Source organism: Miscanthus floridulus, chromosome 2, assembly GCF_019320115.1.
Source record: "Miscanthus floridulus cultivar M001 chromosome 2, ASM1932011v1, whole genome shotgun sequence".
In the NCBI taxonomy this organism is placed as follows: domain Eukaryota; kingdom Viridiplantae; phylum Streptophyta; class Magnoliopsida; order Poales; family Poaceae; genus Miscanthus; species Miscanthus floridulus.
Genome location: NC_089581.1, coordinates 54,679,060 through 54,701,527, shown reverse-complemented (window position 1 = coordinate 54,701,527; position 22,468 = coordinate 54,679,060).

Sequence of the window (22,468 nt, the reverse complement as noted above, 5' to 3'; positions counted from 1 at the left end):
TCCGAGATGGATTGCTACAATTGTGGCGAACTTGGCCACCTAACTCATCAATGCACAAAGCCCAAGAAAGATAAGTTCAAGAACAAGGGCAAGAAAGATGATTCAAGTGATGAAGATGAAAAGAAAAAGAACATGCCATACAAGAAGAGAGATGGCAAAAAGAAAGACTTCTACAAGAAGAAGAAGAGTGGCAAGGCCTATATTGTCGGTGATTGGCTCACGGACATTGATTCATCAAGTGGATCATCCGATGATGAGAGTGACAATGAGAAGGTGGCCGCCATTGCTATTGATCTTGCATCCTCACCGCCACCATCGGCATCATCCTCTACACACCTATGCCTTATGGCCAAGGGTGAACGCAAGGTAACTAAGAGTGATGATAGTAGTGATGATGAGCAAGCTAGTGATGATGATAGTGATAGCGATGATGATTCACCCACATATGATGATCTTGTCAAAATATTAAGAAAATACACTAAGATCATTAGAAAGAGTAGAGCTATAAATGAAAAACTTGATGCTAAAAATGATTCACTCTTAGCTAAGTGTGATACATTAGAAAAGGCTAATGATGAGCTCAAAGAAACAAATGATTCTATATCATCCAAACTCAAGGAGCTCAAATCTTCTAAGAAAGAGCTTAAAGATAAACATGATAAACTTGAGTGGGTGCACAATGAGCTTATCATTAGTCACAACAAGCTAAAAGATGAATATACAACTCTAAAGATCAATTATGATACCCTTGTTATTGCACAAGAATTCTTACCAAATGAGCCACATGTTGCTACTAACCATGTTGTTAAGATTGATATAGCTACCTCATGTGATGATCTAATTGATGAGAGCATTGAGCATGGATCTAGTAGCAAAGGCAAGCAAGTGGTTGAGTGCAATGACTATGATGAGTATGTCAAGCTCAAGAGTAACCATGAGAAGCTCATGAAAGATCTTGAAGAGATAAAAAGTCACAACACCATTGTGCTAGAAACTCTTGATCATGACAAAGAGTTGATCCTTGAGAATGAGAAGCTCAAAGAAGAAAACAAGAAACTCAAGGAAGAGAAGAACAATGATATTCTCAAGGAAGAGAACAAGAAGCTCAAGATGGAGAAAGAGCATCTCAAGGTGGGATTGAGCAAGTTTGCTAGAGGCAAGCATCTTCAAAGTGAGCTACTCATGAATACCGTCATGAAGATGGATAGAAGTGGCATTGGATATATGGCAAGTGTAGAGAAGAAGAAGGCTCAAGCGCAACACCAACAATTAAAGCCAAAGCTAAAGCCAAAGAGATGTTTTGAGTGTGGACAAGAAGGCCACTTTGCTCATGAGTGTCAAACTCCACCACCACAACCCTTGCCCAAGCATGCTAGACCCTTTGCTTTCAATGCTCACTACATGCTTAGAAAAGATTCTAGTGGAAGATGAAAGTCATGTTCTTAGGACTCCCTAACAAGAGTAGGCCTAAGAAGATTTGGGTGGCTAAGTCACTTGCTGAGAAGGTGAAGGGCCCTCAACAAGTTTGGATCCCTAAAGCTTGAATCTCTTGTGTGTAGGTGAACTACAAGACCGGTGGAAGTCATTGGATTATTGATAGTGGTTGCACTCAACATATGACCGGTGATCCTCGTATGTTCACCTCACTAGATGAAGAGGTAGATGGACAAGAGAAAATAACATTTGGAGATAATTCAAAAGGCAAGGCTAAAGGATTGGGCAAAGTGGCAATATCAAATGATCATTCCATCTCCAACGTGCTCTATGTCACTTCATTGAGCTTCAACTTGCTATCCGTTGGGCAATTATGTGATCTTGGCTTCCAATGCTTATTCACCGAGAAGAAGGTTGTTGTATCCAAGGTAGATGACAATCAAGTGATATTCAATGGATTTAGATACAACAACCTATATCTAGTTCACTTCACCTCCGAAGATGCAAACTTGAAGACTTGTCTATTCACCAAAACAACGCTTGGGTGGTTATGGCATAGAAGACTTGCTCATATTGGGATGAGCTCACTCAAGAAGCTTATGAAGAATGATTTGGTGAGAGGGTTGAAGGATGTGAAGTTTGAGAAGGATAAGCTTTGTAGTGCATGTCAAGCTGGCAAGCAAGTTGCAAACACTCATCCAACCAAAGCTTTCATGTCAACCACAAGAGTGCTAGAACTCCTACACATGGATTTATTTGGACCAACAACATACAAGAGTTTGGGAGGAAATCTCTATTGTCTTGTGATTGTGGATGACTATTCAAGGTATACATGGGTGTTCTTCCTTCATGACAAATCCAAAGTTGCATCTTGTTTCAAGAAGTTTGCCAAGAGAGCTCAAAATGAATTTGAAGTGAAGCTCAAGAAGATAAGAAGTGACAATGGCAAAGAGTTTGACAACACAAACATAGAAGCTTATTGTGATGAAGTTGGAATCAAACATGAAGTCTCTGCAACCTATACTCCTCAACAAATTGGTGTAGTTGAGAGGAAGAACCGGACTTTGATCACTCTTGCAAGGACAATGCTAGATGAGTACAACGCCCCTGAAGCTCTATGGGTGGAAGCAATCAACACCGCATGTTATGCATCCAACCGCCTATTTCTTCAAAAGTTCCTTGTCAAGACACCATATGAGTTGCTCAATGGGAAGAAGCCGGACGTCTCCTTCTTTAGGGTGTTTGGTTGCAAGTGCTATATCTATAAGAAGCGGCAACACCTAGGGAAGTTTCAAAGACATTGTGATATAGGTTTTCTTGTTGGTTACTCATTGAAGTCCAAAGCATATAGAGTATTTAATCATGCCACCGGCATGATTGAAGAAACATATGATGTGGAATTTGATGAATCTAACAGCTCCCAAGGAGCACATGAGAATCTTGATGATGTATGTGATGAACCATTGAGGGAGGCTATGAAGAATATTCTAGTGGGAGACATCAAGCCAAAAGATGATGAAGATGATGTACAAGTCATTGACCAACCTTCTTCATCAAATGTACCACAAGATGGTGAAAAAGATGGGAGAGTAGAAAATGAAGATACTCATATCTCCCATGAGAAAATGGTGGTACAAGCACAAGATGTTGATGCTCCACAATCTCCTCCTCAAGTGGTCAATAGAAGAAATACACCTCTCCTACAAGATCATCCATAAGATCTCATCATAGGGAGTCCAACAAAGGGTGTGATGACTCGATCTCAAAAACTTACTTCATTTATTGCTCATCACTCTTTTGTCTCTTGCTATGAGCCTACCAAGGTAGAAGAAGCTCTTAAAGATCCAGATTGGATCAATGCCATGCATGAAGAGTTAAACAACTTCACTCGCAATGAAGTTTGGACTCTTGAAGAGCGACCAAAAGGTGCAAGAGTCATTGGAACGAAGTGGGTGTTCCGCAACAAGCAAGATGATCAAGGTGTTGTTGTAAGGAACAAGGCAAGACTAGTTGCAAAGGGGTTCTCTCAAGTTGAAGGTTTGGATTTTGGAGAGACCTTTGCACTGGTTGCAAGATTAGAAGCCATCCGTATCCTTCTTGCATATGCATCACATCATGAAATGAAACTATATCAAATGGATGTGAAAAGTACATTTTTAAATGGCTTTATTAATGAACTAGTCTATGTTGATCAACCTCCCGGGTTTGAAGACCCTAGATATCCTAATCATGTTTATAGGTTGTCCAAGGCACTATATGGGCTTAAGCAAGCCCCAAGAGCTTGGTATGAGCGCCTTCGGGACTTCCTCATTGAGAAGGGCTTCATCATTGAGAAGGTCGATACCACACTATTCACCAAGAAGCTTGATGGGCATATCTTCATTTGTCAAGTATATGTTGATGATATCATCTTTGGATCATCAAATGAAGACTCATGCAAAGAATTTGGTGAATTGATGTCGAAGGAGTTCGAGATGTCAATGATTGGTGAGCTTACATTCTTTCTTGGTTTTCAAGTCAAGCAAATGAAAAAGGCATCTTCATCTCTCAAGAGAAATACACAAAAGATCTTCTCAAGAGATTCAAGATGGATGAATATAAGCCAATCAAGACACCTATGCCTACAAATGGACATCTCGACCTAGATGAGGGAGGTAACTCGGTTGATCAAACTCTCTACCGTTCTATGATTGGTAGCTTATTATATTTAACCGCATCTAGGCCCGACATCATGTTTAGTGTGTGTATGTGTGCTAGATTTCAAGCTAGTCCTAAGGAAACACATTTAATTACCGTAAAAAGAATCCTTAGGTATCTTAAGCACACACCAAGTATTGGTCTTTGGTATCCCAAAGGAGCTTTATTTGAATTAATTGGCTATTCCGATTCGGATTACGCCGGATGCAAAGTTGATAGAAAGAGCACATCCAGAGGGTGTCATTTGCTTGGTAGATCACTTGTGTCTTGGTCCTCCAAGAAACAAAATAGTGTGGCTTTGTCCACCGCCGAAGCGGAATACATTGCCACGGGTGCTTGTTGTGCACAAATATTATACATGAAACAAAGTTTACTAGACTATGGAGTAGTTCTAGAGAAAGTACCTCTTTTGTGCGATAATGAAAGTGCGGTAAAACTTGCAAATAATCTGGTTCAACACTCTCACACCAAGCATATAGATATCCACCATCACTTTCTAAGAGATCATGTGGCTAAAAATGATATATCACTAGAAGGTGTAAGATCCAAAGATCAATTAGCGGATATCTTCACTAAACCGCTAGATGAGGCTACATTTTGTAGATTGCGGAATGAGCTCAATGTACTTGATTTTAGTAACTTCACTAAAAATTGAGCTTGTGTTGTCCCTTGCATTCATTGTAATATACAACATGTTTAATTTGTGGCAATGCATATAGGGCTTGTCTAACATGGTTAAGATAACCGCCGAAAAGCGTGTGAAGAAGCTTAACTTTGGATCAAACTTGACAAGCAACTAGATTTACTTACAAGTATTGCATATGCATGAATGTTGTTTTATCGTTTTGTTCCATTTGCCCTCTTGTTGCCTATTTTCTTAAAAAGAATTATGGCTTAAGGCAAAGTATTTTGAAAAATATGAGGGTTTGAGAGAGGTCACTCACATCAGTCCCAATTGGTGTTTATTTGGATCTTATTCAAGTTGGGACTTGATTGGGAACAGGCAGCGTGAAGGAAGTTTGAAGATTTGCTGGAAAAGGTGCACCGGACGCTGCACCGTACGCTGCTGTCCAGCGTCCGATCAGTTCATAGGAGGTGAACTGCTGGTGAAGGAGTGACCGGACGCTGCATCTGTGTGTCCAGTCATGAAGGATTCAGCGTCCGGTCGATCGAAGGAAGACCAAGTTGTACTGACCGGACCCTGCCTGCGTCCGGTCATGGACCACCGGACGCGTCCGGTCCTGATTCTATAGGATTTGGACCTCTCTAGAATCGACCGGACGCTGGGTGGTAGCGTCCGATCGCTACCATCGGAGCGTCCGGTCAGTAGATCTCGTGCGTTTTCAGGACTCTTTTCCGTTTCCTTCTTTGTTTCGCTTTGGATCCTCATATAACTGCGCCTCTATGTTCCCTTTCCTTGACCTAACCCGCGCCACCAAATCCCTGTGACCGAGCCCTAGCTTGCGCCGCCGCCAACTCGCCGCCGCAGCCGTGCCGCGCGCCGCCGCACCACGCCACCGCAACCCCACGCTGGCCCATCACAACCACCAAGCCTCCCCTGCCACCACTGCTCACTCGCGCTAGCGCCTTCACGCTAGCACAACTCGCTGCGCCGTTGTGCCTCCCCGTGCGCCACCGTGCAACTGGCCTCCTCTTCACCGTGAAGTGCCAAGAACCCTAGCCCCTTCTCCTCTCGGTAAGGCTAGCCCCTGGTTTCAATTTGAAATTGCGTAGATCACTTTGCAATACAATGCACTGATTTCACAAATTCTAGGGCCACCAGTTCATCATTGCTTCTTGTAACCCTAGCCCCTGCCGGTTCCGAGGATCCCCCGCATGTCACCTTATCTTTTCTCGGTTCGTGGATCATCAGGTAGAAAGCCATTCGATTGAATTTCGCATCTACATTGCTTTCTCTGTTAGGGTTTTGCATCTATTAGCAATATGGTATTTATTTGTATATCCATCTATTCTATCGTGCAGCGAGTCGGTTCCGTTGTGGTTCTTGTGGCAGTTGGCAGTCAACTCGGAGCCAAGCTCACGAGTAAGGATCGGGGCCAAGCCTCGAGAGGTTCAGTTTGTCTATTGATCCTCATCAACGTCAGTTCACCATCTTGTCAGTTCAGATGGCCCGCACCAAGAATATTAGTGGTGGCCTAGGTGATGATGATCGGAGGCCCCCGCCTCGTCAGCCAGCCGGATCAAAGGGCAAGTCAACCAAGCAGGTGACATCCAAGAAGCGGAAGTACCCCGATGCAAAGACAGCGAGAGCAGCAGCTGTTGTAGAGGCCACAGAGCATGTCGAGAGAGGTGGTGCCTACAGCGGAGTTGTCATTGCAGATCAGCCAGTTTCACCAGCACTAAGAGCTGCGATTGAGGATGTTGAGCGTCGTCATGGTAGTCTAGCTAGGACTACCACGTTTGTAGGACGACGAGTTGCCATTGAGGAGGGTCCGTCAGTAGCATAGGAGCCAGCTCAGCAGACTCAGGAGAGCGAGCAGGCTCAGTAGACCCAGGAGGCCAAGGAGATAGAGCCGGCACCCCAGCTTCGCTGCTCTGGACGGACCCATGTATCAGTCTCGTCGAGGCCGCCGACACAGTGGAGGGGATCACGTCCTCCACCTAGACCACAGGGTCCACCTCCAGTGGTACACCTCGACTTGAGGGCTGCTACCGCCAGGCAGGTTCAGTAGCTGCATTTTATTGAGTTTGAGGTTTGGTTTCCTCCAAGGAGGGATGAGAGAGCAGCTAAGGGGTTCTACATGCCACTGCAGGAGGCTTATCTCAATAGTGGGGCAGTGTTCAGATCTCAGAGAGTCTGTCAGATAGAGTCTATTGTGGTAGCAGCAGGAGAGAGCATTCGGCCATACTTATCATATTTGCTAGGACTGACAGATTTGATTGGATGGATGGGCATATATGTACCATCTTGGGTCCGTCAGTTTTATGCTTCGCTCTACATCGATCCACATCACAGATTCATTCACTTTGCCTTCAAAGGCAAAGACTATAGAGTGACAAGTGGTAGAGCCAGAGAAATACTGAGGCTACAGGAGTAGCCTATCAAGATGCATGAGGTCTGTTATGGATAGCAGGAGCCTCCTAGGCGTCCTCATGGAGGGTTGGTGCCCCCTATAGATTTAGTGCGACTTTGCTTCAAGGAGCCATTTGGAGAGGGATCGAGCAGGAACCCCAGTGACTTGACTCCTACAGCGAGGGTACTAGAGGCCATCATCAAGAGGACACTGCTTCCCAGGTTGGGATACAGGGAGGGCCTAACTCGCTTACAGCTATGGCTTCTCAATGCCATCATGCAGTAGATAGTATTTGATATCTAGGATCTCCTGCTTTCAAAGATGGAGGACACGATAGCTGAGGGATTCAAGGGTCGCAGGCAGCTTCCCTATGCTCACTGGATCACGTTCCTCATCCACAGAGTAGTGCTTGATAAGCCCCCTGGTATGATGGATGAGTATACAGGTGCCAGCACAGAGTTCCCAGCTTACAACCTATCATAGAGGATCAAACACACTACTCCTCAGGCACCTAGACAGCCTAGCCATCGTCCCGACGTGCCAGAGTCCATAGCTCAGCAGGATGAGATCATCAGAGAGATTGCAGCCACTAAGGAGGAGGAGCTAGAGGCACAGCAGGAGGTGAGCGAGTATAGTGACAGCTGTGACGATGACTACCAGCCTATACCTCAGATGCCTCCACGCAGACACGATGCAGAGGCCGGTAGCTCCAGTTCTACTCCACCTACTCCACAGACAGACCCTGCTCTCATTGCTATTCTTAAGCGGATGCAGTAGGATCAGACACGCCAGGCACAGGAGACAGCTGCCAACTTCGCACAGTTTCAGGCTCGTTAGGATGAGTTCCAGCGGCAGCAGCAGCTCCTTCAGCACCAGCAGTTACTTATGCAGCAACAGCTCATGGGATTCATGCAGCATGTAGTGACAGCCATTGGGGTCCCACTGCCACAGTCTTCGCCCCAGCTTGCACAGCCTCCTACCACTTCGACGACTCTAGCAGTATAGCCCAGTGGGCTCCAGAGTCAGGGATAGCCTCCAACTCAGTTTGCTTCACCTCCTATATAGGTGTCCCAGTGGTTAGCCTCACCCGTGGTAGCCCCGCAGTTCACTCCATTTCAGACGGGCTTCACACCAGAGCAGTCTTCCTCGCTATTCATGCCTAAGACGTCAGTCTCCAGGAGTCTTGGAGCATCCTTCAGTGAGTTGACCAGCATGCCTACTCCGCCGCATATGCATACCGCCGGTCCGTCTACAGCAGCTCCAGTCGCAGTGACTACTCAGAGGCTCCCCTCGTCTATTGCCTCATCAGATCCTACGATAGATATACTAGCAGCTTCACAGGCAGCACCAGCCCCAGCTCAGACCTAGACCGCTTCAGCGACACTTCCTACCACAGAGGGTCAGTTAGTTTAGAGCTCCGGGTCAGATGATGATGGTGCCCAGTTCCAGCTTGCTCCACGTACTTCAGCGCCTGACTCGTCCGCTGCAGCCCCGCCGACCGACCCTTAGGTTTTGGTGTTTGACACCAAAGGGGGAGAGGGTTTGAGTATGTAGTCTCAGGGGGAGCGAGTTTTAGGGGGAGCTAGTTATCTAGTATTAGTTTATTATATACATTTGGAGTTTTATTTGTGTGATACACTATTACTTTTGTGCATTTGTGTGTTTACTTTCATGCATACTATTATATATATATGTGATAGTGCTATCTACGTGATTGTGATATTTGACATGTGTGATTTCTACTTTACATTATCTATATGTCATATCACTTGTGATGCTCATTTGCTTTTGCTTCCGCATTTATACTTCAAAGCAAATGAGCTTTGTTACTTGTACTCATGCTTAATTCATATTCCTTGAGTACATTGTGTTGGCTTGGGTCATATAAGCTTGCCTAACTCTTTTGTTCTTATCGATAAAAGCTTATATGAACCAAGCCCTTCAAAAACCCCACTCTTTAACATACTCGAGGTGGTATTGTCATCAATCACCAAAAAGGGGGAGATTGAAAGCATCTAGGCCCCTAAGTGGATTTTGGTGATTAATGTCAATACAAGATTACTATGACTAACATGTGTTTTGCAGAGGCAATTAAGTTAGGTCGTGGTAATGGAGATCGATTGGGCAATCGAGGTTGTCATGCCCCTACGATGGAAATCATTTTGGTTTTCAAAGGATGGACGACAAGGTTAAGGATAACTAGTTCTAAGTATCAATTGAAGTTGGAGAGACACTTAGAGTAGTTTAGGACTTTGTTTTTCCTTTGGCCGTACTATGAAGGGGGGTATGAACGGGTAGCTTGACCTAGTTGAGTCTAGTGAGTTAGGTGTGGTGCACACTTGTTAAAACTAGCTCTAGGTAGCTCCTATGAATGCCTAAAATCCTTTGGAGCAAACTTCATTCACATTTGATCAAGAGTTGGAAGTGAATGGAGGGTCAAATACTGACCGGACGCTGGCTCCGATGCGACCGGACGTTGGCCGCAGGGTCCGGTCAGTTCATTTCAACATGAAGAACAAGTCTGGTGTGACCGAACGCTGGAAGGTCATGTGACCGGACGCTGAGGGCCAGCGTCCGGTCGACTCCAGTAAGGGTCCAGACTTGAGAAAGTGCGACCAGACGTGTCCGGTCAGTGGTGACCGGACCCTGAGTATCCAGCGTCCGGTTATTTACAGTAAGCATCCAAGAGCGACCGGACGCGTCCGGTCGGTACTGACCGGACCCTGACAGCATCCGGTCATCACTTGAAAACTGTTCGTGGATTGAACTGACCGGAGCATCCGGTCAAAACGATCGGAGCGTCCGGTCATCCCACAGAAGCTCATAACGGTTCGTTTTTCAGGCTGCCTTATAAATAGAAGCTCCACTCGTGAGTAGAGTTACTTTTGCTTATTCCAACAGCTGAGAAACACGTTTGTGAGTGCCAAGAAGAGCAAGGTCCTAGTGAGGTGTTTGTGATTTGAGAATCCAAGAGTGAAACCTCATTAGTGAATCAAGAGTAGACAAGTGTGCATCCATCTTCTCATTAGGCTTCGCGTGGTCAAGTGAGAGTTCGTACTTGTTACTCTTGGTGATCGCCATCACCTAGACGGCTTGGTGGTGATTTGGAGCTTGGTGATCACCCGGCGGAGCTTGTGGGTGACCCAACTCAAGTTGTGAGCGGCTTTGGGTGATTCGCCGCGACGGAGTGTCGAAGAATCAACCCGTAGAGAGCACTTGATCCTTGCGCAGATCAAGGGGGAGCTTCACCCTTGCGCGGGTGCTCCAACGAGGACTGGTGGGGAGTGGCGACTCTCTGATACCTCAGCAAAACATCGCCGCGTTCCTTTCTCTCCCTATTTATTTTGAGCACTTACTTTGAGTATTTACTTTGAGCAATTCAATACTTGTTTTACATTCATAGAATTGCTATGCTAGAGTAAGTTTGGAACATAGGGTGCAAGTCTTTTGTGCGTTGATTTGATAGAAACATTTTTCTAGGCACAAGGGGTTAATTGGGCTATCCATAGGATTTGATTATTGCAAGAAAATTTAGAATTAGCCCAATTCACACCCCCTCTTGGGCATCTTGATCCTTTCAAACATCCTCAGTACCAGCAACAGTATGGTAATCAGCGTCCCCCACAATAGACTGGCAATCCGGCAACACGCTAGGGAATGCCCAACATCAGTTCCTATGAAGAGTGGTGCACCCAATAACCCCAATGCATGCTACCGCTATGGAGAAGTGGGTCACTATGCTCATCAGTGTCCAAAGAAGCAGAACCAGCAAGCCCTTCAGAACCAGAATGGCAATCAAAAGTTCAATGCCCGACCACCTCACACTACGAAGGTAAACTATGTGTCATCTGATGCAGCTTAGGAGATGCCTGAGGTCATGTTGGGTACGTTTAGTGTCAACTCTATCTTTGCTACAGTACTTTTTGATTCTGGTGCTTCGCATTCATTTATTTCCCAAGCTTTTGTTAGAATGCATAGCATACCTTTATGTGCCATGAAAAACCCCATATTAGTAAATTCACCGGGAGATAGTATGCCCACTTCTTATTGGAGTCCCTCAACTAGCATTTCCTTAAGGGGGGTAGACTTCAAAGTGAAGCGTATTGTGTTGAGAACAGCGAGAATTGATCTTATTCTAGGAATGGATTGGATGAAACAACACCGGGCAGTGATTTAGGGTTAGGAGAAATCTGTTGTTGTGACATCACCCAATGGAGATAGAATTTGTCTAGAAGTGGTAGTGCAAGCTCAGCCAACAGCCACTGTGAATCAGTTGGATGGTGATGCCAATGAACAAGATCGTGTTGTGGAGGAGTTCCCGAATGTCTTCCCCGATGACTTGCCAAGTATGCCACCTGATCGAGACATTGAATTCATTATTGAATTATTACCTAAAACTGCACCAATAACTAAACATCCATATAGAATGGGGGTAAATGAATTAGAAGAGCTTAAGAAACAACTAAAAGAGTTGCAAGAAAAAGGTTTCATATGCCCTAGTTCTTCCCCATGGGGGGCACCTGTGATCTTTGTGGATAAGAAGGATGGTAGCTAATGGATGTGTGTGGATTACCATTCACTTAATGAGATTACAATCAAGAATAAATACCTTTTGCCTAGGATTGATGATTTGTTTGATCAGTTGAGAGGAGCCTATGTGTTCTCCAAGATTGATCTCCGCTCAGGATACCATCAGCTTAAGATTCAAAACTCGGACATACCCAAGACAGCATTCACTACACGGTATGGCTTGTATGAGTATACCGTTATGTCTTTTGGATTGACCAATGCACCTGCATACTTTATGTATCTGATGAATAGGGTATTCATGGAGTTTCTTGATAAATTTGTGGTGATATTCATTGATGATATGCTGATATTCTCCAAGACCGAAGAAGAACATATTGAACATATAAGGTTGGTCTTGCAAAAGCTTAGAGAACATAAGTTGTACGCTAAGCGGAGCAAGTGTGAGTTTTGGTTGAAGGAGGTCTCTTTTCTGGGTCATGTTGTCTCCAATGGTGGAATAGCAGTGGATCCAGGCAAAGTACAAGATGTGTTGAATTAGAAACCACCAATCAATGTAAGTGAGATTCGTAGCTTTTTGGGATTGTCCGGATACTATAGGAGGTTCATTGAAGGTTTTTCCAAGCTTGCTAAGCCTATGACAACACTGTTGGAAAAGAATGCTAAATATGTATGGTCTGATAAATGCCAGGCAAACTTTGATGAGCTAAAGAAAAGATTAACTACAGCTCTAGTGTTGATTTTGCCAGATTTAAGCAAGAACTTCTCTATATATTGTGATGCATCCTATTTAGGCCTTGGATGTGTGCTTATGCAAGAAGGAAGAGTAGTGGCATATGCATCTAGACAATTGAGAAAGCATGAGTTGAACTACCCTACTCATGACTTGGAATTAGCAGCTATGGTTCGTGCTTTGAAAATCTAGAGACGTTATCTAATTGGGCATAAGAGTGATATCTATACAGATCACAAGAGTTTGAAGTATATCTTTACCTAGTTAGATCTGAATTTGAGACAACGTCGTTGGTTGGAATTGATCAAAGACTATGATTTGGAAGTGCATTATCATCCGGGAAAAGCAAATGTCGTAGCTGATGCACTTAGCAGGAAAAGTTATGCTAATGGACTTAGGATGGCATTTATGTCAGCAGAGTTGTGTGCTGAAATGAAGTATCTCAACTTGAGTCTTGTCACTAATGCAATGGAATTGGTGATAGAGCCTACATTGGAGCAAGAGATACGCAAAGGTCAATTGGAGGATGAAAAACTAAAAGAGATAGTGGAGAATGTAGTGCTTGGAAAGGCACCAGGATTCAAGATGGATGAGAATGGTACTCTTTGGTTTGGAAAAAGAATATGTGTACCTGAAGTGAAGGCTATCCATGATGCAATTCTGCAAGAGGCCCATGAGTCTGCTTATTCTATACATCCTGGAAGTACGAAGATGTATTTGGATCTCAAAGAGAAGTATTGGTGGTATGGTTTAAAGAGAGATGTGGCAGAGTATGTGACTTTGTGTGACACTTGTCAAAGAGTGAAAGCTGAGCATCAAAGACCTATAGGATTGCTACAACCAATGAAGATTCCTGAATGGAAATGGGAAGAAGTTGGGATGGATTTTATTGTAGTTTTGCCCCGCACTCAAGGAGATTATGACTCAATCTGGGTAATAGTGGATCGACTAACCAAGGTTGGACACTTTTTACCAGTCAAGACTACCTATACAGGTGCAAGGCTAGCAGAGTTGTACATAGAAAGAATAGTGTGCTTACACAGTGTTCCTAAGAAAATTGTGCCGGATAGAGGCACTCAGTTTACGTCGCAATTCTAGTAGAAAGTACATAGATCTTTGGGGACAAAGTTGAATTTCAGTTCTGCTTACCACCCACAAACTGAAGGACAGACTGAAAGGATCAACCAGATTTTGGAAGATATGTTGAGAGCTTGTGCACTATAGTATGGTAATAGCTAGGACAAGGGTTTACCATATGCTGAGTTCTCGTACAACAATAGTTACCAGAAGAGTCTCAAGATGGCACCTTTTGAGGCGTTGTATGGGCATAAATGTAGAACGCCTTTGTTCTAGAATCAGACTGGGGAAACTCAAGTGTTTGGACCCGATGTCCTTAGAGACGCAAAAGAACAAGTGAGAATGATTAGAGACAACTTGAGAGTGGCTTAGTCCTGACAGAAGAGTTATGCTGATACTCGTAGAAGAGAGCTGACTTTCGAAGTTGGAGATTATGTGTACCTGAAGGTGTCACCAATGAGAAGCGTGAAAAGATTCAATATAAAAGGAAAGTTGGCACTGAGGTATATTGGACCTTTTAAGATCCTAGAGAGACGTGGAGAAGTAGCCTATCAATTAGAACTGCCTGAGAGTTTGTCAGGTGTGCACGATGTGTTTCATGTTTCCCAATTAAAGTGTTTGCGAGTACCAGAAGAGCAGATTCCTTTAGAAGAACTTGCTATTAAGGAAGATCTCACGTATGAAGAGTATCTGATAAAGATCTTATAGACGGCAGAAAGAGTTACAAGGAGCCGAGTTATAAAAATGTGCAAAGTACAGTGGAATCGGTATACAGAGGATGAAGCTACTTGAGAAAGAGAAGAGGAATTGCGAAAGTCTTATCCACAACTGTTTGAGTAAGCAATCACCCAAATCTCGTGGACGAGATTCATCTTAAGGGGGGTAGAATTATAGCACCCAAAAATTTTAGTCTTTTGAAATAAGTAAATTTGATTTAATTATGTTATTATGTGTGCATTGAAATATAGGAAATTAATAATTTTTGGGAAATTAAAATCAAATATAAGGTTAGTAACCTTTTGATGCATACATGCTACTGCACTTTTGTTTTTGTAATGATTAGTTTTGACTAAAATTTGAATTGCATTCAAATTCAACTTGAAAATGTTTTTGGAAATCTATTTGGAAAAAGAAAAGGAAAAAAAAATCCTTCTCACTCCTTCCCCTCTCTCAATTTGGCCTGCTGGCCCAGCCCGCCAGCCCAGCCGCACGCGCCTTCCTTCCCCTCCTCCCATTTTTCCTCTCTCCACGCCGGCCTAGTTCTACATGGCCCAGTACCATGCACCAGCAACCGCTGCCGCGCGCCCTTCGCCTGCCCTCAGCCGCTACCAGCCCGGGCCCACGCGTCAGCACCGTCCCCCCCCCCCCTCCTGCAATCGCCGTGCTCGGTCAAGCAAAACCACCGCCGTTCCGCGCCCACTCCCAGACATGGGAGTGCCCCTCCCCTGCGCCCCTGCCTCTACAAAAGGGGAGCCCAGACCCCGATGCCTCTCCCCTGCTGCTCTTCGCCCCAGTTCTCCCTCTCTCGATCGCAAAAACCGCAGCGTAGCGGCCCGCCAGAGCCGCTGCAGCCGTGGTCGTCGTTCGTCGCTTCTCCATCGACCCTTAGTCTATCGCCGATCATCCCATCATGTTAGTGAACCTCCCCGGCTGGTTTCCCCTCTTTCTCTCACTCTTTATTGCTCTAACGTCATCGTCATTCTTTGTAGAAAGCCGTCATCCGCTGCTCGCTGTGGTCCGCCGTCCTCGCTTCATCTCTGCCTCCGATTGTTGCCTGTGGTGAGCTCGCCTTGCTCTCCTCTTTCTCCCTATCCAATTCCCATTTTGAATCATGGCCCATAGGCCTTGTTTCCTGCACGCCGGCGAGCTCTCGCTGCCATCCATGGCTCAGCCGCACTGGAGTTACTGTTCTGGCTGGCCAACTTTCCTCCCAAGCCACCACAGCCGCCCATCTCTAGATCTGCGACCATGATTAGAAGGTACCCCTTCGTGGGTGATTTTGCTAAACAGCCCCTCGAGTTCGGACAAATAGAACCCATCGTCCATAACACTTTTCTTGAGTACGCTTTCCCCTTTTGAAAACGTAAAGTACACTGTTTTAGTCCAAAATACGTTTTCACTATTTACAAAAATGTCATTGCACTGTGTTGCTTATAAAATCGTCGTTATAGCTCCGATTTGACCCGTTCAAATCACGTTAGGTTCGCCATAAAGTTCTCTACTAGTTAATACCACTGTTAACCCTGTTTGCAAATTTAAATTTTGAGATTAGATTTAGTTAAATAAATTGCTATAAGAAATCCTGTTTAAATCATAACTTTCGCGTTTTAGCTCTGTTTTTTGTGACCTTCGCGTTGTCGTGATCGTAGCGAGATGTAGATTCTTTTCATAATCATTTTCATTTGTTTTCTATACTATTGGTGTACTATTCTAACTATAGTATTGTTTGCTTTGCATGAATGTTCTTAGAATGTTGTATGTTGCTATGTTGGTCATGTTCAGACGGTGAGGAGAACGTTGGTGACCAGGAGTACTTTGACGACCAACAGGATCAACAGAAGTTTGCTAACCAAGGCAAGTATAGCATAGGCCTACCTTGATGTCCTATTCACTTTAATCATTCACTCATGTGCATGTGTCTAAATTTGATAACCATAAGGACATCCTAGTTATTGGATGACATGCTTCCTTGACTCCTATGGATTAATTGCATATGGGTAGATTGCTAGTGCTCTAACTGAACATGGTCTATATAATGGTTAATGGTTCTATGGAACTAAAGGTAAAACATGCTTTATAACAACTGGTCCATAGGGCGAAGGAGCAAATGACTTTCGATCATGTTGCTCTCGGCCCTCCATAAGGACTTATCTATCGGCAAAAGCTAGGACTGATAGTGCAACCGTGAGGGTCATATGGCTCTGACTTTAACTCAGTAATAGGATCTTTTCTAGCTTGTTAGAGGTTACCTTTATGGCGCAAAAGGGGCTTGCCACGTTGGGTATAGGGCTGCCTCTGTTCCTATGTGTATAGCCACGATGGATATGTGCCATAGGAAAGGGGGGTTCCTACATCTGCCTGTCGAGGAAACCTAGCGGCCCTAACTTGTTAGAGAAACCTATGAAATGGCTTTATAGTGTACCCTACCCGCTCACCTTGGTAGTGATATGGGAGTAATTAACCCGGGCATATGGGAATCACGACTCGCGATGAATGTGCACCACCTCTGCAGAGGGTTATAAACTGTTATAACAGCCGTGCTCATGGTCACGAGCGGCCCGAAAAACTCACAGAATAATTGGTTACTCATTGTGGTTCATTTATGATGGTATACGATGATAATATGATGCAAATGATTCTGATATCTGAGTATGTGGGTATAAAGGGGAGCTTAAGCATAACTTGATAATACTTGATAATAAAATCTTGACTTACTAAAAGTGCTAACTGCAGTAAACCTGTGTCATACTTTTTGAGATTCATAACCCCATATTATCTTGTTAAGTACGGGAAGTACTTACGCTTGTTTACTTTCTATATTTGGATAAAAATCCTGGATGGGTAACAGATGACAACGTGTATGAGGAGTTCCCTGAGGACTATTAGGCTTATGGTCAACCAGTTGACCGTCCCTGTGATAGAGTTCCACGAGGGAGTTATCTTTTTATCTTTCGCTGTGTTGTGTAATACTAAGTTATGTTATTAATCGTGATGTAAGATACACTATGATGATACTTTTTTATAATTTGTCAACTTATGTGTGTGACTGATCTCTAGGCACACATGAGTTTAGTGCATTTAATTTTATCCTTAAAATTGGGTGTGACAAATTGGTATCAGAGCCGTGTTGACTATAGGACGCAAGCCTAGTTAGAATGGTCGTTTTAGCATCTTTGCTCCTCTGGTTTTATGATTACTGTCTTATTCTTGTTATTTTATTAAAACATTTATGCTTTTCATACCTTAATCTATTATATAAAATTATTGATTCTAATTCTACCTCACTTTAAATCTATAGATGTCTCATAACCCAAAGACCGTCCACCTCAGCACTGCAGGCTACCGTGCCTTGTTCACCCCCCGTGCTCCACAGGCGAAGAAGGAGATTGTGATCATCTCCGACGATGAGGAGATGGCTACCCCGACACCTGCACCTGCTCCTACTCCAGTTGTTGTACCTATCTATCCCGCTATAGCTGCCCCAGCGGAGTCATCAGCTACTTCACCTACACCTGTGCCATCCCCAGCTGTCCCTGTGGTGGATGAGGAGATAGGCTGGAAGTGCAAGTACTACTTCAAGCTAGCCCCGGAGACAGCCTACTACCACACTCTCCTTACTCATGTGTTGGATGACTACTACCCTAATCTGCATGCCTCCATCAGCTATCATTGTGCAGAGTACTAGCATCCTTTGGAGGCAACCTTTTGGAAGGTAGAGTTGGTTGTCACTGCTTGGAATGACATAAAGAATGGACATGAGGTGGAGACTGTCCACCGTGCCACTGCCAGAAGGGCCCATGCATTAGATGACATGGAAGATGCAGCGTAGGACGCTTACATCTACTACCATGGTCATCGTTTTGAGGCCATGAGGGAGGATCGTTTTAGGTTCCTTCCTCGCAATAATCATGGGGGTAACTGGCAGGTCTTGGCACCACCAGAAAGTGATCCAACCTTGGAAGCAACAGTGCAGCATGTCCATGCCATGCAGGGGGTGGATGAAGAAGTCAAGGAAGAGCTGCGTGCATCACAGAGGGCCGAGAGATGTCTCCAAAAGCAAGTTGATGAACTACGTTCTCAACTTGGGCTGCCACCGATCTACAAGAAGAAGCACCGGTCGTTCACCATGATTGACACCGCCCCATAGGTGTTAGGTACCTTGTTTAAGATTACAACGTTGTTAGTTCGTGAGTCATGTCTAGTCTTGTTTGGTCTTGTGAACTTTAATGATTAGATGTTTTAATTGTGAACTTGGATGATTTGAAGTTTGTTTGATTGCTGGAAGTTTATGGGTATGTCCACAACTTCCTTAGGTTTGAACCTTAAGTTTAGATGATGTTCTTAATGTAGATGAATTTGCTTTATCTTATCTCTGCTGTGCTGTTTTTTGGAGCAGCCTGTGTTCTTTATCTTGTATCTTGAAATCTGGGCTGCCAAAAATTCTAAAATTTTTGTGGAGATATCTAGACTTCTGTACCTTTCTAATGCCTCTGGAATCACGTCAATATCTATTCAGGTTTGTGAGATCTAGCTGTCACAAGTTGATGTTCCTGTGCAGACTGGAACCCAGAATAGTTTTGGTTTAGCGCTGTTTTTGACCATGTGTATGTCAGAATCTGTAAAAGTTATCTAAATAAAAGTTGTAGCTGATCTCCTAAGCTTTCCAACCATTCTTGATACACCTCTGTTGGATCTCTAAAACTCGAGTTATAACAGATTTACAGAACTACTATATTTGAATCTTGTCCAAAAAAATTTCAGCATTGTTCCTTATCTTTATAAGCTCTCTATAAATTAGAAATCTCTAAAATTTTGTGCATTTGTTGGAAAGCAGATGGCCACAAGAGGAGGAAGAGGCAGAGGCCGTGGTCATGGACATGATGCTCTCATAAATCCACCACCACCTCCACCAGTGACTATGGAACAATTGATGAGAATGCAAGCGCAGTTGATGCAAGCTATGATGCAGCGCTTGGATAACGAACCTACAAGAGGACCACCGCCTGTTCAGGTATGAGATAAGCATGGAGAGTTTTTGAAGGGTCGCCCACCGGTGTTCACCCATGCCTCAGACCCTTTGGAGGCAGATGATTGGTTGCGTGCTGTGGAGAAGCAACTTAACATAGCACAATACAATGATCTTGAGAAGGTGTTGTATGCTTCTGGTCAACTCCAGGGAGCAGCTCAGGATTGGTGGGATTTTTTCTAGTATGGACGTCCAAACAATGCTCCTGCTATCACCTGGGACTAACAGTGCAACCGTGAGGGTCATATGGCTCTAACTTTAGCTCAGTAATAGGATCTTTTCTAGGTTGTTAGAGGTTACCTTTATGGCACAAAAGGGGCTTGCCACGTTGGGTATAGGGCTGCCTCTGTTCCTATGTGTATAGCCGCGATGGATATGTGCCATAGGAAAGGGGGGTTCCTACATCTGTCTGTCGAGGAAACCTAGCGACCCTAACTTGTTAGAGAAACCTATGAAATGGCTTCATAGTGTACCCTGTCCGCTCACCTTGACAGTGATATGAGAGTAATTAACCCGAGCATATGAGAATCATGACTCGCGGTGAATATGCACCACCTCTACAGAGGGTTATAAACTATTATAACAGCCGTGTTCACGGTCACGAGCGGCCTGAAAAACTCACAGAATAATTGGTTACTCTTTGTGGTTCATTTATGATGGTATATGATGATAATATGATGCAAATGATTCTGATATCTGAGTATGTGGGTATAAATGGGAGCTTAAGCATAACTTGTTAATACTTGATAATAAAATCATGACTTACTAAAAGTGCTAACTGCAGTAAACCTGTGTCATCCTTTTTTAGATTCATAACCACATGTTATCTTGTTAAGTACGGGAAGTACTTACGCTTGTTTACTTTCTATATTTGGATAAAAATCCCGGATGGGTAACAGATGACAACGTGTATGAGGAGTTCTCTGAGGACTATTAGGCTTGTGGTCAACCAGTTGACCGTTCCTGTGATGGAGTTCCACGAGAGAGTTATCTTTTTATCTTCCGCTGTGTTGTGTAATACTAAGTTATGTTATTAATCGTGATGTAAGATACACTGTGATGATACTTTTTTTAATTTGTCAACTTATGTGTGTGACTGATCCCTAGGCACATATAAGTTTAGTGCATTCAATTTTATCCTTAAAATTGGGTGTGACAGTTATAGGTATAAAGCTAAGTAAAACATAGTGTTCTTGCTTATCAGATGCGTGATTAGGTAACTCCGTTTACAGATATTGCTTACAAGTAGGCAGGACAGCTACAAATGTTCTCTATCTTGCATAGCTTGCTCAACCAAGGTACCTTGCCACTCATAATAAATAAATTGATAGATTTTTTTATATGAATTAGTTACTTTACATGACAAATGTATTTAGTAGGATAAAGAAAAAGGTTTATATAGAAAAAAGTGTGCCTAGAGTAAAATTGGTGTTCTTATTGAATATGTTGTAACATTAGTACCATGCATTAGCCATGTTGCTCATCAGAAGCCTAGGGGAAAACTAACCATTTCAGTGTTTATGTGTCAGATGCAGGCTGTTTTAGTTCCTTGATCATAACTTATTTTATCTTATGTATTCGGTGATTTTAGTAGATTACCGCCAATTGCAGAGTAAATTCAGTGCTTTGGTTTCACAAATTTGGTCAAAGTAATTTTTGTGTTTGAAGGGCGGGCCTGGTGCAAGCGGTAGGGTCTTACCGCCTGTGACCGGAAGGTTCCAGGTTCGAGTCGTGGTCTCCTCGCATTGCACAGGCGAGGGTAAGGCTTGCCACTGACACCCTTCCACAGACCCTGCACAGAGCGGGAGCTCTCTGCACTGGGTACGCCCCCTTATAAATTATTAAACACAGTTGCCTCCAAGTCATTTTGTTGGCATTTCTAATATATATGAGTTACTTGCACTCTAACACATATGGGTTATATCTTGCAGGTATATGGTACAAAGGCCTACCTCCATGATTTGGCAAATGTGTTGTGGACTGTCAACAACTACCAATCACTTAGTTTTATTGGCTCTTTTATTGTTATTATAATGGCCATGACATTGTGAGTTGTGATACCCTAAAACTTGTGCCCAGTGTAAATAAAATCTACGAAGGTCCATTATGTTTGCATGTACAAAGTACCTAATAGTATTCTACAATTTCGAGCAATGTACATAATGTGAAGGTGATGTGGACGCAACTTGTGAAACCGTGAAACCAAATTAATGCATTATTGGTTATTGCACACGCGCACCATGTCTATCCTTATCGAAATACGATTTGAATTATTGGATTTCTATTTATGCTTATGTTTTAGAGGTTGGGACTCCCGGCTGGTGCAGGGTAAGGAGAGACCTGGACGCTAAATAAAACCAATCGTATCAAACTTAAGGTAAACAATCAACCAGTTTAGCTCTATCTAATTGCAGCCGACTAATGTGTCCTGGACAAAACCGGCGCAGCGTAGCGCGCCTAACAGGCTAGTTTACCTAAGCTGAGTAATTTGTCCTTCGCTCCCATAAGATTCCTCCAAAAATGGGAGTCCCTAGTTTTTTTAATGTACTTAGGTCTTGTTCGGAAGTCTTATAATCCTTACTTTTCAGCTTATTTTTTTTCAGCCAGAACAATATTTTTCTCTTACAACAAATCAGCCAGAACAGGGTTTCGGTTTGTTTTTTCATCGAAGCGAATGAGGCCTTATTCCTTAATCATTTTGCCACATGTAATCTTCATTACACAACTTAAACACCCGTTTACATAACAAGCATTTATTTTCTGTGTCAAGGTTCTTGATTCCTCGTCGGGCTGCGCGCCATTTCCTTTCCCCGTCACAGACCGCGCCGCACGCCCTCGCTCCCTGCGCCACCCACCTGCGTGGCAGCCACCTGCGTTGCTCAACGTGGCTATTCATTCGTTCGCCCCCTTCCTCAGCGCGCGCTCGTCAGGCTGTAGCGCTGTGCCCTTCCCTCATCACCGGCCGCGCTACTCACCTGCGTGGTAGTCACATGTGTTGCTCGCTCCCTCGCTGTTCGTCCGTCGCCCATCGCCGTTGGGCACGCCGCTGGCCCCGCCATGGCCGCTGACACACGTGTTGTGGCGCCTCAGGTCTTCTCCAGCCGAGCCAAGGGTATCCACGAGTGTGGCTAGTGTTAGTGGTGCTCGCACGCCGTGGCTCGCTGCCGGCTCCCACCCGACGGCCGGAATCGACTGGCCCGTCCTTCCCTCCCCTATGTT